The sequence below is a fragment of the Ovis canadensis genome, chromosome 1, assembly GCF_042477335.2.
Source record: "Ovis canadensis isolate MfBH-ARS-UI-01 breed Bighorn chromosome 1, ARS-UI_OviCan_v2, whole genome shotgun sequence".
Taxonomy (NCBI): domain Eukaryota; kingdom Metazoa; phylum Chordata; class Mammalia; order Artiodactyla; family Bovidae; genus Ovis; species Ovis canadensis.
In genome coordinates this window covers 52,658,006-52,685,182 of record NC_091245.1, presented here as the reverse complement: position 1 = coordinate 52,685,182, position 27,177 = coordinate 52,658,006, and the positions used below count along the sequence as shown (strand labels likewise).

At 37.7% G+C, this 27,177-nt stretch overlaps 1 non-coding gene across 1 annotated transcript; it reads right to left on the bottom strand.

Moving 5' to 3' along the window:
* Positions 1–2,922: 2,922 nt before the first annotated feature.
* On the bottom strand, positions 2,923–3,029 carry LOC138431280 (U6 spliceosomal RNA). The gene has a single exon (XR_011253610.1). It is a non-coding gene; the product is annotated as a U6 spliceosomal RNA (small nuclear RNA).
* Positions 3,030–27,177: the final 24,148 nt, after the last annotated feature.

Sequence of the window (27,177 nt, the reverse complement as noted above, 5' to 3'; positions counted from 1 at the left end):
TTTTTGTTTGTTTGTTTGTTTTGTGTATAGTTTCCTTTTCTATGGCAAAGCTTTTGAGTTTAATTAGGTCCCATTTGTTTATTTTTGTTTTTATTTCCATTATTCTGATAGATGGATCAAAAAAAATATTGATGTGATCTATGTCAGAGAGTGTTCTGCCTATGTTTTCCTTTAGGAGCTTAATAGTGTCTTTCATTTAGGTCTTTAATCCCCTTTGAGCTTATTTTTCTGTGTGATGTTAAAGGATGATCTATTTTCATTTTTTAACATGTAGCTGTCAGTTTCCCAGCACCATTTGTTGAAATGACTGTCTTTCCACCATTCTATAATCTTACCTCCTTTGTCATAGATTAATTGTCGGTAGGTGCATGGGTTTATTTTTTGCTTTTCAATCCTATTCCATTGATCTATATTTCTATTTTTGTGCTAGTATTATACTGTTTTGATGATTATACCTTTGCAGTATAGTCTGAAGTCAGGGAGTTTGATTCCTCCAGCTCCTTTTTTTTTTTTCTTAAGAGTGCTTTGGCTATTTAGGGTCTTTTGTGTCTCCATACAAATTTTAAGATTTTTGTTCTAGTTCTGTGGAAAATGCCATTGGTAATTTGATACACATTGCATTGAATCTGTAGATTGCACTGGGTAGTATAGTCATTTTGACAATATTGATTGTTCCAATCCAAGAACGTGGTTCTAATTATATTACTTTAAATGCAATTATGTTACTTTAATTATTTTACTTCAAAAATTATATTACTTTTCATACACCTTGTGTTTTTTCTTCACTTTATTTTTTTTAATATTTATTTTTGACTGCATTGGGTCTTTGTTGCTTTGTGTGGGCTTTCTCTAGTTGGAGAGAGTGGGGCTACTCTTTGTTGCAGTGAGCAGGCTTCTCACTGCAGTGGCTCCTCTTGTTGTGGAGCACAGGTTCTCGGCGTGCAGGCTTCAGAGCGGCAGCACATGGGCTCAGTGGTTTTGGCCAGTTCCAGGGCAAGGGCTTAGTTGCTCCATGGCGTGTGGACTCTTCCCAGACCAGGACTGAACTCCTGTCTCCCACGTTGGTAGACAGATTCTCATCCACTGTACCGCAGGAAAGTCCTTTTCTTAATTTTATATTTAAATATTTTTCAAATATACAGAAAAGTTGAAAGAAGAGTATAGACACTTTATATTTATTACTTTGATTCAACAGTTCATATTTTGCCATATTTCATGTGTGTATTTTTTTCTGAATGCATTAAAAATAAATTGTAGATATCTTTATATTCACCATAAATATTAAAAATAATTAAAACTTTTTATTGTGGTAACATTGGTTTATAACAGTATACCAGTTCTATGTGTACAATATTTTACTTCTACTTATGTATACACTATGTCTCAGCATCAAAATTTAGTTTCCATCCTTGACCGTACAGTTGATCCCCTTTACCCATTTTACCCTCCCCCCACCCCTTCCTTTCTGCTAACCACTACTCTGTTCTCTGTATCAATTGTTGTTAATATTTTATATGACAGCAATACCATCATCACATCGAAGACAGTTAAATATGCTAATAACTTTTCCTGATTATCTGGGACTTAGTTACATTTCTTCCTTAAGAAGTGAATGCATTCATAATTTTAAAAATTATTTAGCAATTTTGAATATAGAGAAAAACATAAACATCAGCTATAATCTTATTAGCTAGTTGAAACCAATGTTAACAATTGAATATATTTCTTTCCATTCATCTTTTATTTTTATTTTTTTTGCATTGGAGGTTGGATCAAGACCTCACTTAACCTTTATCACTACTTCACAAGCCCTGTCTCCAAATAGAGTCACACTGGGAGTTACAGCTTCAAAATACTAATTTTGGGGGAACACAATTCGGTCCATAGCAACTGACTTAGAAATATTAATCTGAAATTTTAATGGATTTAAAAGATAATTCCAAAGAAACATAAAACACCTTCACTTCCCATTTATTGTGTTGAAGTCTCAAAAATGGTAAGATGGCTTAGGTGACATAGTCCAAACTTTTAGACAGTTTATTTATTTATTTTTTTCATTTTACTTTACAATACTGTATTGGTTTTGCCATACATTGACATGAATCCACCACGGGTGTATACAAGCTCCCAATCCTGAACCCCCCTCCCACCTCCCACCCCATATCATCTCTCTGGATCATCATGCACCAGCCCCAAGCATCCTGTATCCTGCATCAAACATAGACTGGCACTTCATTTCTTACATGATAGTATACATGTTTCAATGCCATTCTTCCAAATCATCCCACCCTCTCCCTCTCCCTCAGAGTCCAAAAGTCCATTCTATACATTTGTGTCTCTTTTGCTGTCTCGCATCCAGGGTCATCATTACCATCTTTCTAAATTCCGTATATAGGTGTCAGTATGCTGTACTGGTGTTTTTCTTTCTGGCTTACTTCACTCTGTATAATCGGCTCCAGTTTCATCCACCTCATTAGAACTGATTCAAATGTATTCTTTTTAATGGCTGAGTAATACTCCATTGTGTATATGTACCACAGCTTTCTTATCCATTCATCTGCTGATGGACATCTAGGTTGTTTCCATGTCCTGGCTACTATAAATAGTGCTGCAATGAACATTGGGGTACATGTGTCTCTTTCAATTCTGGTTTCCTCGGTGTGTATGCCCAGCAGTGGGATTGCTGGGTCATAAGGTAGCTCTATTTGCAATTTTTTAAGGAATCTCCACACTGTTTTCCATAGTGGCTGTACTAGTTTGCATTCCCACCAACAGTGTAAGAGGGTTCCCTTTTCTCCACATCCTCTCCAGCATTTATTGCTTGTAGACTTTTGGATCACAGACATTCTGACTGGTGTGAAGTGGTACCTCATTGTGGTCTTGATTTGCATTTCTCTGATAATGAGTGATGTTGAGCATCTTAAAAATATGGAACACTTCACAAATTTGTGAGTCATCTTTGCGCAGGGGCCATGCTAATCTTCTCTGTATCGTTCCAATTTTAGTATATGTGCTGCCGACATGAGCACTCCATTCATCTTTTAAAGCCTGTAGAATAAAATTTCTTACAAAATTTGATACCAAAAACACCTTACATCCAGCCTTTTACAGTTAATATATCATTATTGCTTTTCTATGTTGAATCCTTAAAATATTTTTGTTAGATACATACTGTTTCATGATGAGGCATATGTTATTCCCCTACTCCCTTATAACTGGGGGAGCATGCATTCTGATTTGTCCAAGGGCAGTTCTTATGTATGACTGTTGTCCTGGCAGAATTATTAAAATACCCTCATTTACTCCCAGATTTATCCAGTTTGGAAGGCAAACTATATTGTCACCTTTCCTGTAAACACTCAGCCAACAACTGACCATTTGCTATTTTTAATTTTGTAATCTATTCACTCATATGAAATGTTTGTTTCCTATTATTTCATGAAGGCATATTCCTAAAAGTGAGGTGACTAGATCAAAGAGTATGAACATTTTTTAAGGTTTTGTCTACATATTGTCCCGCTTGTGTTTTTGTTAAATATGTAAAATACTTTACTGTTAAACTGGATTCATCAAATTTATCTGCTTTCAACTTTGAAAGTTTTTCACTCTTTAAGAATGGTTTCTTAACACTGGCACAATTATTTTGGCCCAGATAATCCTTTCCGTAGAGGGGCATCATGTCCATTGTAGTATGGTTCAGCAGCAGTCCTGGCCTTTGCCTCTTAGATGTCAGTAGTAGGACGCTCAGTGGTAAATAATCTACCTGCCAATACAAGAGACGCAGGTTTGGTCTCTGGATTGGGAAGAACCCCTGGCAGAGGAAATGCCAACCCATTCCAGAATTCTTGCTGGGATAATCCCATGGACGGAGGAGCCTGGTGGGCTACATACAGTCCATGAGGTTGCAGAGAGTCAGACATGACTGTTCAACCGAGCATGCCCGCATACCAGTAGCATGCCCACCCCAGTCTTGACAATCAACGGTGTCTCCAGATATTGTCAAATGTCTCCAGGAGCAAAATAACCCTCAGTTGAGAACAGAACTCAGAAAATGTACAGAAATAATAACAGCAATGTCTTCTTTACCTATAGTATTTGTCTCATTTTTAAAATCTCATTTGTTTTTGATAAATGAATTGCTTATTTAGCATACTGGAAATGGTATGTTATTTGTTCTAGATTACATGACCCAAAGTGGCCATTTGAACCTAGTCTGTCTTCAAAGTCTTATCCATGTGTTCTCCTGCCTGAAGAACTCATGTAGGTCCTGTCATGCGGTCACCATTGTTAAACTGCAAACAAATAGTTTCTCTCCAGTGAACTTTTGGCAATCATTTGGAATGTTTTATTGTTATCAAGGTAGGTCTTATTTTTATCATTTGTAAATAGAATCGGCTGTGTGAATAGAAGTTGCCCCATAGGTACTAGTTTCCACTTATGCTTGCACACAGTTATTGTAACCATATGCTAATAAGTCTGCAGGGCTTAAAGGGGAAACCAGATGAAAGAGGGCCTTTCCCCCTTTCTGCCTCCAAAAGCTGTTTTCTCTACTTTCCCTTAATGTTGATGACTTGAATGAGAGAACAGGAGACAGACTCCAGGTCATCCACAAATGAAGGGAGTACAATGTAAGTCCCTGAAAGAAATGTTGATCTTTTTATCTTCTGTCTTCAAAGCTGTTCAGAATAAGAAAGCTGTCTTCAATCTCTGAAAGCAAAACACTGCATATGTAGTTTAGTGTCAGGTTGTTTGGGGACAGATTCTAAGATAGAAATGTAGGACTGGTGAGTGGAGAGAAGATCAGACTGGAGAGAGCATTTTCAGTACATTCTTCTTTTTTTTTTCCTGCCCCACAATGTTAATCCTTTTTCATTGCTGTTTTTCCCAGGCTGAGCTGACACCCATTATAGAGATTAACTGCTTTTTAAAAATTAGAATATAATTGCTTTACAATGTTGTGTCAGTTTCTGCTATACAACAAAGTGAATCAGCTATATGTATACATAGATCGCCTCCCTCTTGGGCCTCCCTGCTACCCCATCCCCGAGCCCACCCTTCTAGGCCATTAGCACACTGAGTTGAGCTCCCAGTGTTACCCTGCAGGTCCCACTGGCTATCTGTTTTACATACAGTAGGGTATGTATATTGCTACAGTCTTGTGCCAGTCACTCCACCAGTAGTACCAATGAATGCCTGAGTGATGATAAGGTGGTAGAGAAATCTGGTGGGTATTCCCATATTGGAGGAGGATGTTTGGTTTAATTTGAACAGTTAAACTCAGTTTAGAACCTTAAATATGGTCATCTCAGGAAGCATGACTGAACTAAATATAGTTTTATCATTCTAAAATAGTGGATGTGGCTCACTGTGAAGGCTCTTGAAAGAAAAAGCAGAGACATTATGACAGAGTTACTTTTCCCCCAGAAGATACTAGGCCAGCAGAGAACAAAAGAGACCTGGATCTGAAACAGAGGGAATTCTCATCTATTCTGAAACGATTCTTCACTTCAAAGTGTGCTACTTTATGTTTTGTCGTACTCTTTGGTCTTTGAAGCGTTTTCGCAAATATTAGCTCTTAACCACCTTAAGGGGTAGGTCAGGCAGACATTCATGTTTCAGAAGAAGGAATGAAACATGGAGAAGCTGTGTTTTCCCGGCTTTGTAGAATTAGGAATGACAGGGGATCCCTGATGCCGGCACGTCAGTGTTGTCTGAACTCTACCCCAGTGCTTATGTAATTGCAGAGGTTATACAATTTCTCTGTTTTCAGGCTTTCACAGTTTTGTTGGAATTTTAAACTAGTCCCCCTGTGACTAGTATTTAAAATAATGAGTATTAAGTGGTTGCCTTCCCCCAAATTTGATGTGAGAGTTCAAAGTATACTCACTGTGTTTTCTGAAATTTGGGTGCTATCCCTGCTTTCTCTCTCTTTTTTAAAATGTTTTCCTCTTTTCTGCCCTTGTGTAAGGCTGAGCAGAGTTTATTGCTCTACATACATCACATTTTGAGTTTATGATAGCTTTTCTGTTAATGGGTTGGATATTACTGTGTTTCGACCCCTGTAAACCCTGTGTCAGGACAGCTTGACTCCAGGATGTATTGCTGAGCTGTAACTTAAAAACCCTTGGCTCTTCTCCTTGTCAAGCAAACTTGAGCATATAACAATGTTGTCTTAAATAAGACAGAACTAGATTTCTTTCTCAGTAAACGATGAATATTTGAAAAACAGTATATGCTAAAATAGCCCTCTGTCTCTTCTCTGGTGTCTTTATGTTGCTCACAATGTGTTAAAACATAATATAAAATGGAGAAAAGATCTTCCCTTCTTTATTGTGGTGCCATTTTAACATCTACTTCTCAACTACTTCATTTTATGTCTTTTTGACCCCAATTATTTTCTGTCCTAAGCAGCCTTCTTGTAGCTTATCACTGCTAGTTGAAATTCTCAGTATTTTTCCTCCTTTTCTCTCCCTCCCTGCCTCCTTCCCTGCTTTTTCTCACTCCCCATTCTACTATTTTATATTTACCCATCTACCCACTGATCCATTGATCCATCCATCTCTATCTCTTGGTAATAGGAAGCCCATGCTTAGCATGCATAGTAGCCAAGCTGTACAATTTCAGAATTTGAAATTTGAAAGTATTCTTAAATTGAGCAAGTTTAAGTGAACTTAGAATTGATCTGCCCACATCCCAGTTTTGAGAGTGTTTTTTATAATAATATTATTTTCTTTTAAGTGTAACTTTATAGTCAAGCATTCATAAGTTATGAGACTCTATGTGGCTTCGAAAACTAAGACATTTTTGCTTAAGAAACTGAAATATAAAGTCAGTTCAGGGTATGAATAAAAGTGGCCTTCTGTGTCTATCGAGGTGTGTAGATGTGTTTCAATAATTGATCCTTGTGATTTCAGTGACTGCGCCATTTCGGTATTCTCCCTCCTCCACTCGCCAGGATGGAGTCAGTCCCGCTAGCATCATAGCCCTCAATCTTTGGCACTCTTATCAACTGCCTCAAGATAATCTCACTTTCCTCTGAACGAAAATGACAGGTGACTAGGGAATTTTCTTTTAGCAATTCAGTCTGATTTCCTCACAGAAAACTCTATCGCCCCATTTCCATTTTACAAAAGGCATCATGAGGGATTTAGTAACTCAGAGCTAAGTGACTGGAGAGTTCTTGCATGATCAGTTTAGTTCAGTTCAGTTCAGTTCAGTCGCTCAGTAGTGTCCAACTCTTTGCGACCCCATGAATTGCAGCACGCTAGGCCTCCCTGTCCATCACTATCTCACAGAGTTCACTCAGACTCACATCCATCGAGTCGGTGATGCCATCCAGCCATCTCATCCTCTGTCATCCCCTTCTCCCCCTGCCCCCAATCCCTCCCAGCATCAGAGTCTTTTCCAATGAGTAAACTCTTCACATGAAGTGGGCAAAGTACTGGAGCTTCAGCTTTAGCATCATTCCTTCCAAAGAAATCCCAGGGCTGATCTCCTTCAGAATAGACTGGTTGGATCTCCTTGCAGTCCAAGGGACTCTCAAGAGTCTTCTCCAACACCACAGTTCAAAAGCATCAATTCTTCAGCACTCAGCCTTCTTCACAGTCCAACTCTCACATCCATACATGACGACAGGAAAAACCATAGATTTGACTAGGCAGACCTTAGTCGGCAAAGTAATGTCTCTGCTTTTGAATATGCTATCTAGGTTGGTCATAACTTTTCTTCCAAGGAGTAAGCGTCTTTTAATTTCATGGCTGCAATCACCATCTGCAGTGATTTTGGAGCCCCCAAAAATAAAGTCTGACACTGTTTCCACTGTGATAGGGATATTTTATTTAGAAGATGACAGACACATGTAAGCGAAATGAAGAAATAGTAGTTTCAGTCTCTTTAATATTTTGTGGAATACTGCATATTTTCAGCATATACACTTTTTCTGCATTTTAATATGGAGAGTTTGTGTGTGTGTTGGGGAAGGGTACAAATAATAATGTAGTAAATATAGAAGGAGTTCTACTTAAGGTAATTTAGCTTATGAGCCAAGAAATATATCTTATGTGGATGGTTTCCCACTTTGTGCTCAATTTGTCTTCATTGTCTTTAAGTGATGAAAGTAAAGTAAAAGTCAGAAGGTCATGTTTGACTCTGCAGTCCCATGGATGTATTCCTGCCCGGCTCCTCTGTTCATAGAATTCTCCAGTCAAAAGTACTAGAGTGGGTTGCCATTCCCTTCTCCAGAGAATCTTCCCAACCCAGGGATCGAACCTGGGCAGATTCTTTGTCAACTGAGCCCTGATATGGGAAAACAAAAAAAGTAGGTATATGCATATCCAGAGCCACAACTTGAAGGCTTTCTTGAGGTTTCAAAATTTTTTAAAAAGCTTGTAATGAAATAATTTTTAACTAATATTTAAGATATCTAATAATTTTAACTAATATTTAAGTATCTAATATTTAATAATTAAGTGTCAAACAGATTTATTGAGATATACTTTATATTTAATATAAATCTCTTTAAAATGTGAAGTTCAGTAGTTTCTAGTATATTTATGGGGCAGAGGCACCAGAGATCAAATCACCAACATCTGTTGGATCATCAAAAAAGCAAGAGAATTCCAGAAAAACATCTACTTCTGCTTTATTGACTATGCCAAAACCTTTGACTGTGTGGATCACAACAAACTGTGGAAAATTCTTCAAGAGATGGGAATACCAGACCACCTGACCTGCCTCCTGAGAAATCTGTATGCAGGTCAAGAAGCAACAGTTAGAACTGGACATGGAACAACAGACTGGTTCCAAATATGGAAAGAGTACATCAAGGCTGTATATTGTCACCCTGCTTGTTTAATTTATATGCAGAATACATCATACGAAAGGCCAGGCTGGATGAAGCACTAGCTGGAATCAAGATTGCTAGGAGAAATATCAACAACCTCAGATATGCAAATGACACCACCCTTATGGCAGAAAGTGAAGAAGAACTAAAGAGCCTTTTGATGAAAGTGAAAGAGGAGAGTGAAAATGTTAGCTTAAAACTCAACATTCAGAAAACTAAGGTCATGGCATCTGATCCCATCACTTCATGGCAAACAGATGGGGAAATAATAGAAACAGTGAGCAACTTTACTTTTTGGGGCTCCAAAATCACTGCAGATGGTGACTGCAGTGATGAAATTAAAAGATGCTTGCTCCTTGGAAGAAAAGCTATGACCAACCTAGACAGCATACTAAAAAGCAGAGACATTACTTTGCCAACAAAATTCTCTAGTCAAAGTTATGGTTTTTCCAGTAGTCATGTATGGATGAGAGAGCTGGACTATAATGAAAGCTAAGTGCTGAAGAATTGATGCTTTTGAACTGTGGTGTTGGAGAAGACTCTTGAGAGTCCCTTGCATTGCAAGGAGATCCAACCAGTCCATCCTAGAGGAGATCAGTCCTGAATATTCATTGGAAGGACTGATGCTGAAGCTGAAACTCCAATACTTGGCCTCCTGATTTGAAGAACTGACTCACAGGGAAAGACCTTGATGCTGGGAGAGATTGAATGTGGGAAGAGAAGAGGATGACAGAGGATGAGATGGTTGGATGGCATCCTCGACTCAATGGTTATAAGTCTGAGTCAACTCCAGGAGTTGGGAAGGACAGGGAAGCCTGGCGTGTTGCAGTCCATGGGGTCGCAAAGAGTCGGACATGACTGAGTGACTGAATTGATGGGGATGTGTGACCACCATTCTACTTTAATTTTAGAACATTTTTACCATGCAACAAGGAGTCTCTTTAGCATTCACTTCTGTCTCACAGCCCTAGACAACTACTTATCTGTCTTTTCTATTGATTTGCCTCTTCTGGATATCTCATGTAAATGGAACCATAAAATATGTGCTCTTTTGAGATTGACTTTTACTAGTAACATTTTGTGATTAGGAAAATGGTTTTAGAATTATTTAAAACAGAATTTTAAAGAATTTTTTTTAATTTTTATTTTTACTTTATTTTACTTTACAATACTGTATTGGTTTTGCCATACATTGACATGAATCCACCATGCGTGTACATGCGATCCCAAACATGAACCCCCCTCCCACCTCCCTCCCCACAACATCCCTCTGGGTCATCCCCATTCACCAGCACCAAGCATGCTGTATTCTGCATCAGACATAGACTGGTGATTCGATTCTTACATGATAATATACATGTTTCAATGCCATTCTCCCAAATCATCCCACCCTCTCCCTCTCCCTCCGAGTCCAAAAGTCCACTATACACATCTGTGTCTTTTTGGCTGTCTTGCATACAGGGTCATCATTGCCATCTTTCTAAATTCCATATATATGTGTTAGTATACTGTATTGGTGTTTTTCTGGCTTACTTCACTCTGTATAATAAGCTCCAGTTTCATCCATCTCAACAGAACTGATTCAAATGCATTCTTTTTAACAGCTGAGTAATACTCCATTACGTATATGTACCACAGCTTTCTTATCCATTCATCTGCTGATGGACATCTAGGTTGTTTCCATGTCCTGGCTATTATAAAGAGTGCTGCGATGAACATTGGGGTACATGTGTCTCTTCCAATTCTGGTTTCCTCGGTGTGTATGCCCGCACTAATAATGAGAAAGTAGAAAAAGAAATTAAGGAAACAATTCCATTCACCATTGCAATGAAAAGAATAAAATACTTAGGAATATATCTACCTAGAGAAACTAAAGACCTATATATAGAAAACTATAAAACACTGATGAAAGAAATCAAATAGGACACTAATAGATGGAGAAATATACCATGTTCAGGGATCAGAAGAATCAATATAGTGAAAATGAGTATACTACCCAAAGCAATTTACAAATTCCATGTAATCCCTATCAAGCTACCAACGGTATTTTTCACAGAACTAGAACAAATAATTTCAAGATTTGTATGGAAATACAAAAAACCTCGAATAGCCAAAGCAATCTTGAGAAAGAATGGAACTGGAGGAATCAACTTGCCTGACTTCAGGCTCTACTACAAAGCCACAGTCATCAATACAGGATGGTACTGGCACAAAGACAGAAATATAGATCAATGGAACAGAATAGAAAGCCCAGAGATAAATCCACACACATATGGACACCTTATCTTTGACAAAGGAGGCAAGAATATACAATGGACTAAAGACAATCTCTTTAACAAGTGGTGCTGGGAAAACTGGTCAACCACTTGTAAAAGAATGAAACTAGATCACTTTCTAACACTGCACATGAAAATAAACTCAAAATGGATTAAAGATCTAAATATAAGACCAGAAACTATAAAACTCCTAGAGGAGAACATAGGCAAAACACTCTCCGACATAAATCACAGCAGGATCCTCTATGATCCACCTCCCAGAATACTGGAAATAAAAGCAAAAATAAACAAGTGGGATCTAATTAAAATTAAAAGCTTCTGCACGACAAAGGAAAATATAAGCAAGGTGAAAAACAGCCTTCTGAATGGGAGAAAATAATAGAAAATGAAGCACCTGACAAACAACTAATCTCAAAAATATACAAGCAACTTATGCAACTCAATTCCAGAAAAATAAACGACCCAATCAAAAAATGGGCCAAAGAACTAGATAGACATTTCTCCAAAGAAGACATACGGATGGCTAACAAACACATGAGAAGATGCTCAACATCACTTATTATTAGAGAAATGCAAATCAAAACCACAATGAGGTACCACTTCACACCAGTCAGAATGTCTGCGATCCAAAAATCTACAAGCAATAAATGCTGGAGAGGGTGTGGAGAAAAGGGAACCCTCCTACACTGTTGGTGGGAATGAAAACTAGTACAGCCACTATGGAAAATAGTGTGGAGATTTCTTAAAAAAATGCAAATAGAAATGTTTTATTTTATATTGGAGTATAGTAAATTAAAAATGTGATAATTGTAGGTGGACAGCAAAGGGACTCAGCCATACATATATACATGTATCCATTCTTCTCCCAAACTCTCCTTCCTTCCATGCTGCCACATAACATTCAGCAGTTAGTTCCCTGCTCTATACAGTAGGTCCTCATTTGTTGTAAGACAAGAATTTTTTAAGAAAGAAAATTAAAACCACTTCTATCAAATCAGTGCTAAGAAAAAAACTCTAAATCATTTTTTATATGTTTTCCCAGTCTTTTCTATTTATTTGTTATTTCATTCATTATTTTGTTTAGCAGATCAATTTATTGAGTATATGCATCAGTCACAGTGCTCAAATTGGACATAATGCAGTACACAGACAGGCAACTTAAGTCTTGATGAGTAAGTAATAACCATTGCACTAAGTGCTGCAGATCAGTATAGACCACCTGTACTGTACAATGCAGATCTAGTTTCCTTTTGCTCAAGAGGTTATTTAATATATGCCTACGTGTATGTATTTTAAATAACTGGGATCATATTACACACAACGTTTAGTGTCTTTTTTTTCCCCTTAAACCTATATGATGAATATTTTCCTATCATTTAAATATTCTTTGAGAATGCTACTTTCAATGACCATGCTTTTCTACTGGATGGACACGTCAAATTTATTGGAAATTTGAAAACTTACTGGAATTTAAACTTCTCACAGTGGCATTCATCTGTTTAAAGTGACAAAAAGCTTATGTGAGAAAGCATATATATTTATAAACCAGACCTGCCAGTTCATTCCTTTTAATATATGCCTATCTTGTACATTTTGCTTCATGATCCTTCCAGAATAAAGACTTAGAATTTATGGATCCTGCAGATAAAAAGGTGGTTATAGCACATTTTGTTTTAATAACCACTCTCACTGTCACCGTTTTATGATATTTGGGAAATCTCAGAGAAATCCAATGTAAGAGATGGCAAAACTGACTGCTGAGTTTTCAAGGGCCCCTCTGCACTGCAAATTGAAGGTTCTTTCTGGAGTTAGTGTAGATACTTGGGTGATTATTCGGAAGTTAGGGGTGGGAAAAGATATTGTTGAAAATCAACTTAAAAAAGAATGACAACTCCACAATCATTGATGTTTGGGAAGTACTCACTTGTTTACATATGAGTTTATTTGGTTTTTATTTTTCCTTTTCCAGTTTTAAGTTCCTTCTCATTTTAGTCTGTTTTGGTGTGCTCCCGCCTTAGTAAGATATTTCCTCCATTTATTTCTGTTTCCTTCATGTGCAGGTCAGCTGTCTCCCTGGGGTCAAAGTCGTCCAAGCATAAATCCCCTTCTGTTGGTCTCTTGCTTTTCTCCCATGTTGCCATTTTCTTCCCGACTTTAGTGTTCTATCTTGTTTTCTTGGACTTCTAGCTCTGCCTCCAGTCATGCTTTCTTGGGAGTCTGTAAGGTCTGTTTTTCATTTAGTGGTCTGGCTGCTGCTTTTCATTCTGTTATGGTTTGGTATCTGTGCTGTTTCTCTCTCTCTCTCTCTCTGTTTAATATTTGTTTCACCTTGGCTCTGTTTATTTCTGTTCCTAGATTTCTGCAGTAGCTTCTTGCACATCCAGTGAAAACTCATGGAGGGCAGAGAAACTGGAACGAAAGGACAGCTGCTATAGTCACTGATGGAGCAGTGCTCCTAGTGTACTAATGGAACAGCAGCTCCTAGTGTAGATTTACTTAGAAGAGGGACTCACTGAAAAGGGGAATTTTCCTAACATGCTGCTCCTATTAAGTTCCCTGGCTTAAGTCCAGAGATGCATCATTACTTTTATTTTTATTTTTTATTTTTTTTAGTTTTTTTATTTTTTAAATTTTAAAATCTTTAATTCTTACATGCGTTCCCAAACATGAACCCCCCTCCCACCTCCCTCCCCACAACATCTCTCTGGGTCATCCCCACGCACCAGCCCAAAGCCTCTAAAAATAGGCTGGTCCTCCAAGTAGGATTATTTATAGGAGCCACACCCGATTCTTCCCATAAGTGGAATTGACTCTTTTAGATGCTTGTAATAGGGGAAATATTCTTGGAAGCAGCTGCCTAGAGTTACTTTGAAATAAGTTTTAAAAATTTCATGAAAAATTTGCACATGTGATGTGCTTCAGTATTCCATATGACAAAAGTGGTTGTTTAAGAACTCTTACCCCGCCTTGCAAAAAGAGAGGGTCAGAGAGTTAATTTGATGAGGCTTATTGGAGGACTTGCTATGTACCATATACTTAGCTGGATACTGGGAAGTTATAGGTGAATGGGCATATGCAGTGCCTGCCTTGGTCATAGTCTAACACAGAACTTACATTCACTCATCAGTTTATTCGTTTATTTATGTAACATGAATGAACGAGTTCCTAGACCTGGATCTCAACTAGTTCACAGCCAAACTATTGCTTCTGTCCATGGGAACTCATGTTTAGAAAAGGTGTTTGGGAACTAACATTCTACATACAGAAAGAATGGTATGTAAAACCATTTCATACCATGGTATATAAGATTTCAGTTTGATAAATTTTAGATTTCATACTGATGCAAAATTTCTGAAATAATCAAGAGCTTTTTATAGTGGTACTAATTACTATAATTGGAGTGGATGATTTCTAAAACCTTTTTCAGTTATTAAAAATGTTTACTTTCTGAGTTTATTGCTGTCAGTTTTATAAGTTGCTCTCCATCTCTGAGTCATATACCTGAAAGACGTTTACCTTATTTAGACAAGATAAAATTTTAGTTTCTGTAGTCAAGCATCATGTTTTATTTCCATTTATAACAGGTGCCCCCAAATAGTACTAGACATGTGGTCTGGATTTATCCTAATAGATCAGTGTAGCTTTTGACCCTGAGTGATTATATCAAAGTAACTTACCTTTATTCCTGCTTATTTAAATCAGAAATCTGCCATTACCCTTGCATAGTCTGAAATAAACTACTTAGTTGGTGCAATCAGCATGTTTTCTGGTGATGTGTAGATGTTTGAAGATACTAATTACCTAATTAAGTACCAAAAAATAATCCTGTTCCAAATCAAACTTATGTTGGTAAAGAAGAGAGATTAAAATGATCATCTCAGATTACAGGGGAAGGAGTTAGAAAAGAAAGGAAGCTCCTTTATTCAGTGACTGGGTCTCATTTTTCATTCGTACTGTGCTCAGTTGTGTGTGACTCTTTGCAACCTTTGTACTGTGGCTTACCAGGCTCCTAAGTCCATGGGATTTTTCAGGCTAGAGTACTGGAGTGGGTTGTCATTTCTTCCCATTCCAGGGATTGAACCCATGTCTCCAGTATCTCTTGCATTGCAGGGGTATTCTTTACCATTAAGCCATCGGGGAAGCCCCTTAACTACTTGGATACCAGTCAGCATTTCCTTCACAGGTAGAGGATCTGAGCACTCCACTTGTTGGCTGTGCTGACTTACCTGGAAATGTAATGCATTTGTACAGTTATTGTCACCCTCAGAATCTTAAGTACCAGACACAAGTTGACTGAAAGGCAAGTGTAGAATGTCGACCAAATTTGAAGAGCTCCCAGGTTAGATCAAAGAAGTATAGTGCTATTGTACAGTTTTAGCTAGTGATATTTGGTTCTAGCAAATGTAGCAGAAGAGGCTGCAAAAAAGAACCATCCAGGATAGATATAACAATAATCTGAGTTTGAGAAGTGTAATGATTAGATTTGAATGAATACTATTCCTCTATTAAAATCATATGCTTTGGAAAATGCATTTGGGAGATGTGTTATGCTGATTTAGGCTAATTCAGGCTTCAAGATGAATTTTGCATCAAAATTATAAATAATGCCCATCTACATGGTTGCTGTAGAACTTCCTTGTTTAATGCAGTTTAAACTTCCTTTCTGTGTAGTTCAGATCTGAGTCTCTTCTCTAATAGTACCTAACTTGGAGTCATGAGGAGAAGGGAATGACAGAGGATGAGATGTTTGGATGGTATCACCTACTCCATGGACATGAGTTTGAGCAAGCTCTGGCAGTTGGTGATAGACAGGGAAGCCTGGCATGCTGCAGTCCACGGGGTTGCAAAGAGTCAGGTATGACTGAGCAACTGAACTGAACTGGAGTCTAGGTTCCAGTTCTTCTTTTTTAAAAAATTTAATGTTTGGTTTCAGTGGATCTTAGTTGCTACATGTGGGCTTTATCTAGTTGTGGGGAGTGGGCTCAGTAGTGTGGCTTGCCTGTTCTGTAGTACAGGCTCATCAGTTGTGGGGCTCAGGCTTAGTTGAGCTGAGGCATGTGGAATCTTCCCAGACCAGGGATTGGACCCAAGTCCCCTTCATTGGCAGCTGAATTCTTAGTCTCTGGACCACCAGGGAAGTCCTGCATTCCAATTCTGGCTTCATTGTTCACCGACCCTGTAAATATACACTAAAATAAAACTCATGCTCAAGGTTCTCCAGTGTACAATGAGTCTAACAATATTATCCTATCAAACTGATATTTGTGGTGAGGATCAAGTAGCATTAGGTAATAGAATAGAAGAAAGAACTCTGAATACTGTGATCACTGCAATTAAGTTAATAAAAGTAAGGTAGGCAATGCACTGTCAAATGCATTTTAATAGAAAAATTTATTTTTCCAACAAAAGTGAAATTACTGACAAAAAGTACATGTGGCAAACATAAATATGGAATGTGAGCTTATAGAGCTTCCCTGGTGGCTCAGCTGGTAAAGGACTTACCTGCCATTGTAGGAGATGGAAGAGACATGAATTCAATCCCTGGACTGGGAAAATCCCCTGGGGACAGAAATGGCAACCTGCTCCAGTATTCTTGCCTGGAAAATTGCATGGACAGGAGTCTGGCAGGCTATAGTCCATGGGGTTACAAAGAGTTGGACACAACTTAGCACACACACACACACACACACACACACACACACACAAGCTTGTAGGTGTCCATTTTCTTCTTTGCCCTTTTTACCTAGGTAGCTTTACCTCAGTCTTGTTCAGGAGCATCTTACCGGGGATTTCTCCTCCACTCCTACCCGTTTGCAGTAGGTAATGATGTGTTACTTCCCTTATACAATCTAGTTCTCACTAGAATTCCTCTATGTAACACCCATCACCCTTTGTATTGGCTACTTGTGTGCATGTTTCATTGTCTTTCCCTTTAAGTACTGAGCTCCAAGAGCTTGTTTGTTTTGCTCACATACCTGATCACCCACACAGAGTGTGGCACCAAATCATCACTGAAGGATTGTTAGGTCAATGTTCCAACCCTTAATACGTTTATCTACATCCGTCTGAGTCACTAACCAAAAGTTGGGTTCAGTTCGGTTTAGTCGCTCAGTTGTGTCTGACTCTTTGTGACCTCATGGACTGCAGCACACCAGGCTTCCCTGTCTATCACCAGCTACCAGAGCTTGCTCAAACTCATGTCCATTGAGTCAGTGATGCCATCCAACCATCCCATCCTCTGTTGTCCCCTTCTCCTCCTGCATTCAATCTTTTCTAGCCTCCGTGTCTTTTCCATAGAGTCAGTTCTTCACATCAGGAGGCCAAAGTATTGGAGTTTCAGCTTCAACATCAGTCCTTCCAATGAATATTCAGGACTGATTTTCTTTACGATGGACTGGTTGCATCTCCTTGCAGTGCAAGGGACTCTCAAGAGTCTTCTCTAACACCACAGTTCAAAAGCATCAGTTCTTCAGTGCTCAGCTTTCTTTATAGTCCAGCTCTCACATCCATATATGACTATTGGAAAAACCATAGCTTTGACTAGACGGACCTTTATTAGCAAAGTAATGGCTCTACTTTTTAGTATGCTCTCTAGGTTGGTCATTGCTTTTTTTCCAAGGAGCAAGTGTCTTTTAATTTCATGGCTGCAGTCACCATCTGCAGTGTTTTTGGAGCCCAAAAAGTAAAGTCTCTTACTGTTTCCATTATTTCCCCATCTATTTGCCATGAAGTGATGGGACCAGATGCCATGATCTTAGTTTTCTGAATGTTGCATTTTAAGCCAACATTTTCACTCTCCTCTTTCACTTTCATCAAAAGGCTCTTTAGTTCTTCTTCACTTTCTGCCATAAGGGTGGTGTCATCTGCATATCTGAGGTTGTTGATATTTCTCCTGGCAATCTTGATTCCAGCTTGTGCTTCATCCAGCCTGGCATTTCGCATGATGTACTCTGCATATAGGTTAAATAAACAGGGTGACAGTATACAGCCTTGACATATTCTTTTCTTGATTTGGAACCAGTCTGTTGTTCCATGTCCAGTTCTAACTGTTGCTTCTTGACCTGCATATGGATTTCTCAGAAGGCTGGTCAGGTGGTCTGATATTCCCATCTCTTGAAGAATTTTCCACAGTTTGTTGTGATCCACACAGTCAAAGGCTTTGGCATTGTCAATAAAGCAGAAGTAGATGTTTTTCTGGAACTCTCTTGCCTTTTCAATGATCCAGCGGATGTCGGCAATCTGATCTCTGGTTCCTCTGCCTTTTCTAAAATCCAACTTGAACATCTGGAAGTTCTTGGTTTATATACTGTTGAAGCCTGGCTTGGAGAATTTTGAGCATTACTTTACTAGTGTGTGAGATGAGTGCAATTGTGCGGTAGTTTGAGCATTCTTTGGCATTGCCTTTCCTGTGATTTGAATGAAAACTGACCTTTTCCAGGCTTGTGGCCACTGCTGAGTTTTCCAAAGTTGCTGGCATATTGAGTGCAGCTCCTTCTGCTTCTGTTAGGTCCATAAATTGGGTTCAGGACTCCTCAAAAACTCAACATAATAACTGCAGAAATCAAGGAAGAGTCAGTCATTCTACTGGAACTTGGGTTAATTATGTTTACTGTATACCCAGATGCTGATTACTATCTTTGAGGTCCTAGGTTCAAAGTAAATTCGATTCTTTCAATATTACATGAAAAGGATTTCTGGTTTTCTTACCTTTTATTGAGCTGTAGTCAGTCTTTTCAGATGTTGAAAATCTTCTGGCTATAAATAAATCTTGAGTCAATTTTTCATTATTCATTTATAAAATAATTCCTTACCATAAGATTACATTTTCAGAAAGAAATCCATATGTTAAGGCTTTCATTTATTTATTTTTTTACTTGAGCTGTACTTATTTACATGAGCATCTTATCAGATTTATCAAGGCCAAGCCATAGCACATCAACAAGGTTAAACAAGAACCAGAGGCTTATGAGTTCCTGTCACAGCTCTGCACATATCTTCTCTGTGGCCTTGTGCCAGTCACTAAGCACTTCGGGACTTTCATGTCCCTGTCTGTAATTGGAATTATATTGTGTGTCTCTTTCTGCATCACTTGAATGGTGAGAGGATTAATGAAGAGGCTGACTTGACCCTTCCAGTGAGAAAGAAGTAAATCACTTGCTTTTTAAGAGGTTCATTAACTTTTTGAAGCTTGTAGCTATTTGATGCTTGGAAAACATAATTTACCAAATGACCCCAGGTTAGCCTCAAAGATGTTACGCACCTCCCTCCCCGTAGTGAGAAATTATTCGGTTCTCACTGGCGAAAGCAGGCATTCAACTGTTTATATCACTTTGCAGGAGTTAGTTTCATAACTGTGCATATTGGTTGCATCTCTCTGTTAATACCTTGTAAAAATATTGCTGGTGAGACTGTATTAAAAATATATTAAAATGGATTTTTTAGGTAATATTTGTTCAAATGAGAGACACTCGTGTACTTTATGTTATTTTGCATCCTAATTATTACACTTTATTTCTGGTGGAATGTGTTCATGCAAGTTCTCAAAACACATTTGCTTTTATCACTGCAGTGTTTGTGCAGTCATGCCCCACCCCCAAGCTTTATGTGTGTTTTCAATTAACTGATATAGCTACCATGTAAGGGTAGCCACAAAGGCTTCTCATATGACTCAGCAGGTAAAGAATCTGCCTGAAGTGAGGGAGACCTGGATTTGATCCCTGGGTTGGGAAGATCCCCTGGAGAAGCGAAAGGCTATTCAGTCCAGTATTCTGGCCTGGAAAATTGCAAGGGCTGTATAGTCAGTCCATGGGGTTGCAAAGAGTCAAACACGACTGAGCGACTTTCACTTTCTTTCACTTTCAGCTACCATGTAAATGTCTGTAAAACACATTATATGTTAAAAAAGAAGTCCCCATACTTGAAAAGTTTAGAAAGTACTGCCCAATAACAAGTCTGACTATCTAAATATAGTCTAAATATATTCTAAATATATATTCTAAATAATACAAACATGGCTATATTTAGTATTTCTGTTCTTGAGTATAACAAGATCTGAGATGCCATTTTGGATTTTCCCCATTGTTTCTATCACTTTTGTTTCATTAAATACTTTCTCGGTTTTGTTGTTGGTCAGAATTGGGTTCAGAGAGCATGTGCCTTTATTCTTCTAACTTCTCAAACAGGAGCTCTAATCATACACACCAAGAATTTATAAGATGCACTGATTTTATCAAATAGAATTCTTTGAGATACATAGCTATTTGAAATGAAAGTTGCTCAGTCTTGTTCGACTCTTAGTGACCCCATGGACTGTAGCCCACCAGGCTCCTCTTTTCATGAAATTCTCCAGGCAAGAATAATGTAGTGGGTAGCCGTTCCCTTCTCCAGGGGGATATTCCCAACCCAGGATCGAACCCAGGTCTCCTGCATTGCAGGCAAATTCTTTACTGTCTGAGCCACCAGGGAAGCCCAAGAATACTGGAGTGGATAGCCTATCCCTTCTCCAGGGGATCTTCCTGACCCAGGAGTCGATCCATGGTCTCTGGCATTGCAGGTGGATTTTTTGCCAACTGAGCTACCAGGGAAGCCCAGATATTTGAAGTCCCCCATAATTAAATATCTTGAGACAGTATATGTGATTGTGTTTTGCACAGTGTCTAGTAGCTACATGGTAGATGCTCAGTAAATCTTGTTTCGTTTTTGCTTTTAAAATGGCTGCTTCAGAAATGTGGCATTTACACCCTTCAGTTGGGCAAAGGGCCTGTTTAAATGCCCTGAGTGGTCTCAGCTTTCTTTCTTTCTCCTTTTATTCTCCTCCAGCTCTTGCATCAGTCACATTGCTCTTTCTCCAGCGTGGGATTCTTTTCAGTGAAATAATAACATTTTAATCTCTGATATCTAGCTGTAGTGTTATCCTATCAAGTTGAGGAAATACATTACAGTCACCCTTAGGTATTCACTGGGGATTTGGAAGAACCCCTGCAGATACCAAAATCTGCACATGCTCCAGTCTCTTTAAAAAATGACGTAGTATATGCATGTAACCTATGTAAAATCTGTGGATACTTTAGAACATCTCAAGATTACTTTTAATACAGAATAAAATGCAAATGCTATGTAAATAGTTGCAAATATAATGTAAATAGTATGCAAATAGTTGCTGGAGTATGGCAAATTCAAATTTTGCTTTTGAGGACTTTCTGGAATTTGGGGGGAATATTTTCATCTCTAATTGGTTCAATCTGTGTGTAGAACCTGTGGCTACAAAAGGCCAACTGGACTTCTTTGCTTAGAACACCCCTGCTCTTTCTGCTCTTTTGGACTCTGTTCAAGAGCCATCTACTCTAGCAAATTTTCCTTAACCTCCTCGGTTAGATGTCCCTCATCTTTTATTTCACAGAAATCCATATGTATCTCTATCAGTATTTAAACTACTATAATTATTAGTCCATTAAACTGCCTCACTCACTAGACTGTAGGTCTCAGCCACGGAAGTTCTCAGGCACTGAATTTCATCTCTGTAATTCAGGGCTTAGTACATAATAAGCATTCAAGAAATATTACTGATATGATAAATAAAATTGTATTTATTTCCTTGTGTTAGTATCTCAAATTTATTACTCATTGTGATTTGGAGTATAGACATCTCAGATCATAACTCTTATATCTGCCTCTCCTTTGCAAATGGGTTTCTGATGTAAATTATTGAGCCTCTCCTCTATTGCAAGGCTTCTTCCAATATCATTTATGTCCTCCAAAGTAACCATTCTATTTTTATAGTTTTAACTGAACATTTTCACTGCACTACTTTCATTTCCAATTTAAAACCTTTCTGATCAAAGCTGTAAATTTCTGAACATATTGATTTTTCCAGTTCTTGCGATATAAGTATTTTATCCCAACTAATTTTCATCACTTTGATCCTTTTAACTTTTTATTTTATGTTGGAGTATAGTTGATTAACATTATTGTTAGTTTCAGATATACAGCAAAGTGTTTCAGTTATACGTATACATGTATACATCCTTTTTCAAATTCTTTCCCCATTTAGGTTATGTAATATTGAGCAGAGTTCCCTGTGCTATAGGTCTTTGTTGGTTATCCATTTTAAATGTAGTGGTGTGTATGTGTTAATTCCAAACTTCCTAACTATCCCTTCTCTCCTGGTAACCATAAGTTCATTTTCTAATTTTATGAGTCTGTTTGTGTTTAGTAAATGAGCTCATTTGTATCCTTTTCTTTAAAAAATTCTGCATATTTTAATTAGATCCCATTTGTTTATTTTTGCTTTTATTTCCAGAATTCTGGGAGTTGGATCATAGAGGATCCTGCTGTGATTTATGTCTGAGAGTGTTTTGCCTATGTTCTCCTCTAGGAGTTTTATAGTTTCTGATCTTACATTTAGATCTTTAATCCATTTTGAGTTTATTTTTGTGTGCGGTGTTAGAAAGTGATCTAATTTCATTCTTTTACAAGTGGTTGACCAGTTTTCCCAGCACCACTTGTTAAAGAGATTGTCTTTAGTCCATTGTATATTCTTGCCTCCTTTGTCAAAGATAAGGTGTCCATATGTGTGTGGATTTATCTCTGGGCTTTCTATTTTGTTCCATTGATCTATATGTCTGTCTTTGTGCCAGTACCATCCTGTCTTGATGACTGTGGCTTTGTAGTAGAGCCTGAAGTCAGGCAAGTTGATTCCTCCAGTTCCATTCTTCTTTCTCAAGATTGCTTTGGCTATTCGAGGTTTTTTGTATTTCCATACAAATCTTGAAATGATTTGTTCTAGTTCTGTGAAAAATGTGGCTGGTAGCTTGATAGGGATTGCATTGAATTTGTAAATTGCTTTGGGTAGTATACTCATTTTCACTATATTGATTCTTCCAATCCATGAACATGGTATATTTCTCCATCTATTAGTGTCCTCTTTGATTTCTTTCATCAGTGTTTTATAGTTTTCTATATATAGGTCTTTAGTTTCTTTAGGTAGATATATTCCTAAGTATTTTATTCTTTTCGTTGCAATGGTGAATGGAATTGTTTCCTTAATTTCTTTTTCTACTTTCTCATTATTCGTGTATAGGAATGCAAGGGATTTCTGTGTGTTGATTTTATATCCTGCAACTTTACTATATTCATTGATTAGCTCTAGTAATTTTCTGGTGGAGTCTTTAGGGTTTTCCATGTAGAGGATCATGTCATCTGCAAACACTGAGAGTTTTACTTTAAAATTAAAAGCTTCTGCACAACAAAGGAAAATATAAGCAAGGTGAAAAGACAGCCTTCTGAATGGGAGAAAATAATAGCAAATGAAGCAACTGACAAACAACTACTCTCAAAAATATACAAGCAACTTATGCAACAAAATTCCAGAAAAATAAACGACCCAATCAAAAAATGGGCCAAAGAACTAAATAGACATTTCTCCAAAGAAGACATACGGATGGCTAACAAACACATGAAAAGATGCTCAACATCACTCATTATTAGAGAAATGCAAATCAAAACCACAATGAGGTACCACTTCACACCAGTCAGAATGGCTGCGATCCAAAAATCTGCAAGCAATAAATGCTGGAGAGGGTGTGGAGAAAAGGGAACCCTCCTACACTGTTGGTGGGAATGCAAACTAGTACAGCCACTATGGAGAACAGTGTGGAGATTCCTTAAAAAATTGCAAATAGAACTACCTTATGACCCAGCAATCCCACTTCTGGGCATACACACCGAGGAAACCAGAATTGAAAGAGACACATGTACCCCAATGTTCATCGCAGCACTGTTTATAATAGCCAGGACATGGAAACAACCTAGATGTCCATCAGCAGATGAATGGATAAGAAAGCTGTGGTACATATACACAATGGAGTATTACTCGGTCGTTAAAAAGAATTCATTTGAATCAGTTCTGTTGAGATGGATGAAACTGGAGCCGATTATACAGAGTGAAGTAAGCCAGAAAGAAAAACACCAATACAGTATACTAACACATATATATGGAATTTAGGAAGATGGCAATGACGACCCTGTATGCAAGACAGGGAAAGAGACACAGATGTGTATAACGGACTTTTGGACTCAGAGGGAGAGGGAGAGGGTGGGATGATTTGGGAGAATGCCATTCTAACATGTATACTATCATGTGAATTGAATCGCCAGTCTATGTCTGACGCAGGATGCAGCATGCTTGGGGCTGGTGCATGGGGATGACCCAGAAACATGTTATGGGGAGGGTGGTGGGAGGGGGGTTCATGTTTGGGAATGCATGTAAGAATTAAAGATTTTAAAATTTAAAAAATAAAAAACTAAAATTAAAAAAAAAATTCTGCATATAAGCCATATCATATGATATTTCTTTCTCTCTCTGACTTCACTTAATATGATAATTTCTAGATCCATCCATGTTGCTGCAAATGGCATTTCATTTTTTGTGACTGAGTGATATTCTGTTGCATGTGTGTACTGCATCTTTGCCTTTTGATGGACATTTGCTTGTTTTAATGGACATTTGCTTCTATGTCCTGGCTATTGTAAATAGTGCTGCAGTGAATATTGAGGTGCATGTATTTTTTTAATTATGTTTTTCTCCAGAAATATGCCCAGGAGTGGGATTGCTGGATAATATGGTTGCTCTATTTTAGTTTTTTAAGCAACCCCTCCATACTGTTCTCTGTCGTGGCTCTACCAGTTTAAGTTCTCATTAACAATGTAGCAAGGTTCCCTTTTCTCCATACCCTCCTTTTGATGTTGGCCATTTTGACCGGTGTGAGGTGATACCTCATTGTAATAATTTTGATTTGCATTTTCTCTAATAATTAGTGCTGTTGAGTCTCTTTTCATGTGCTTTTAATCTCCTTTTTTCACATCTCCAGCCTACCCATGAGTACACATTAGAGATCCTTTCAGCTCTTACTTTGGTGACTTAGGGTGCTGCTTGTGGTGGCTTAGTCTGGCAGAATGATATTGTTGGAGTAGTTCTATGGCCATTCTTGTAGACAGTCTTTCTCTTTCACTTCAACGTAAATATGATGGCAAGCCAATGATTGTGTCAACATGTGAGAACTTGTTTTTACAAATGAAGTTTCAGCAGAACATTTATTACTTTAGAGGTTAATGCATTTTTGAAAAGAATGTGATTTAAGTATGAGATTTTGACAGATATAAATTATTAATATGTATTAATATTATTAAGGAGAAGAATTAATTGACATCACTTGAGACATGTTGAGATGTCCATGTGTTTTTGTAACCCTTCCTGTGGCTGTGAGTGTTGTTGAGAATCAAACATATTGGCAATGATACCTAACACATTACTGTTATAACTTTAGCATAGTTCTTTAGTCTCATTTAATTCTCAGAATAACCATGTGAGATAGTCAAGAAGAGCAGGAAGCAGATAAGGAAATTAGGGCTCAGGAGAGGTTGAGTGATTTGAGGACCAACCAAGCCAAGATTGGAGCTCCCTTCCTGAGATCCCAGTACCAGGCTTGTTCCATCACAGTATTTGTACTTGGTTAAAGAATATGCTAAAGTGCCATTTGAACCACTTTTGAAATAATAATTCTTTCAATGTCAGTATACAGACCAAAACAAATTAAATTTTTGTTTTAAAAAGTAGGAATCTTAACATTTATCCTTATCTTCATGCATGAATATTAACTGAGGGTCCACAGGGTGATTGACACTGTAATTGACTAATTTCATGGGAGTTCAGACTTCCCATGAGACAATGATACAGCAAAATGTTGCTGGTTAAAAGCATACTAGCAGATATACAGGCAAAAATATTATTTTGTCCTTTGATCAGTGTTGTTTAGTCTTACTGAGCTGTGGATGGGAAGGAGGGTGTGTGTGTGTGTGTGTGTTTATGTGGTGTGATGTGACATGGAATTTGTCCTTTTATTTGGTGCATCAAAATTGCTGCCTTTTTTCTGTTGCTTTTGTTAATAAAAACTATTGTTGGCACTTCACTGGGTACCATGTGCTGATTTTCACACTTGCTTTTAGTATTTGAATCTATCTTATGCATTGTTTTATCACAAAGAAATTTAGTAATTTCATTCTCATTGTATCTGAATGATCAGCTTTGTGTGTGTGACTTGAGCTTATTATATCCAGTTTTAGAACATGTGTGCCTAGGGAAAAAGGTGTTTTTTTGTTTTTGTTTTTTTAAAGAGAACAACGGAAGTTAATTATTTTGCTGTATAATGCTGTTTTATTAAGCATTTGGCTTTGGCATTATTCATTGGCATCTGTCATTTCTCTATGCCTGAAGCTTTTTAACTCAGATAAAAATTCATCAGAGGAGCACAATTATTCAACAAGAATCCACTATATAAGAACCTGGAGTGTAAACTATTTCAGCTGTCTTTTGGGGTGATGTGGCGGCTTACTGATGACTATCAATACCGCCATAATCTCTCCTTGGCCCATGAAATTCAGGACTGGAAGCTTTTCCTTCTTGTAGGTATTGCTTGATCATGTTACTTCATTATGAGAAAATGGGTGTGAAAGTGCTTTGAACTTTATTGAATGCTTAGCAAACATGAAAGTATTGCTATTATCATCAGTTATGCTTACCAGAATGCTCCCCTTAATAAAGTGAGGTTAGCTTGAAAAGGGAGCAAGATCTGCTATCTTTGGTTTTTTGTAAGTTGAGGGAATGTAGTAAGAAAAATCTCAGCTAACAAAGAAATATCTGATCCATTATCTATTGTGTTACTGCTTTATAGGCTTTCAGTGCTTGGTAAAGAGGGATGAGATTGAGGAGGGGCAAAGGAATAGAGAGATAAGAAGGAAATAATTTCTCAAGAGACTTTCACTAAGATGTGGTGGGAAGACTGGCTCTTTTTTCTCTGTCATACTATTAATTTGTACTTGTGTTTTTTAGTTTTCGTTAGAGTCACTGATTGAAGACTTTCACTAAAATTAATTTTTTGTATAGCAATACAAACTGCTCGTTTTCTAAGGTTTCCTTAATAGCCTGAAATTATTATAGAATAAGGAGAGAGAATCAATTTGGCACTTTACTTAATGTCTGACTTTGCCCAAAGCATGTTTTAT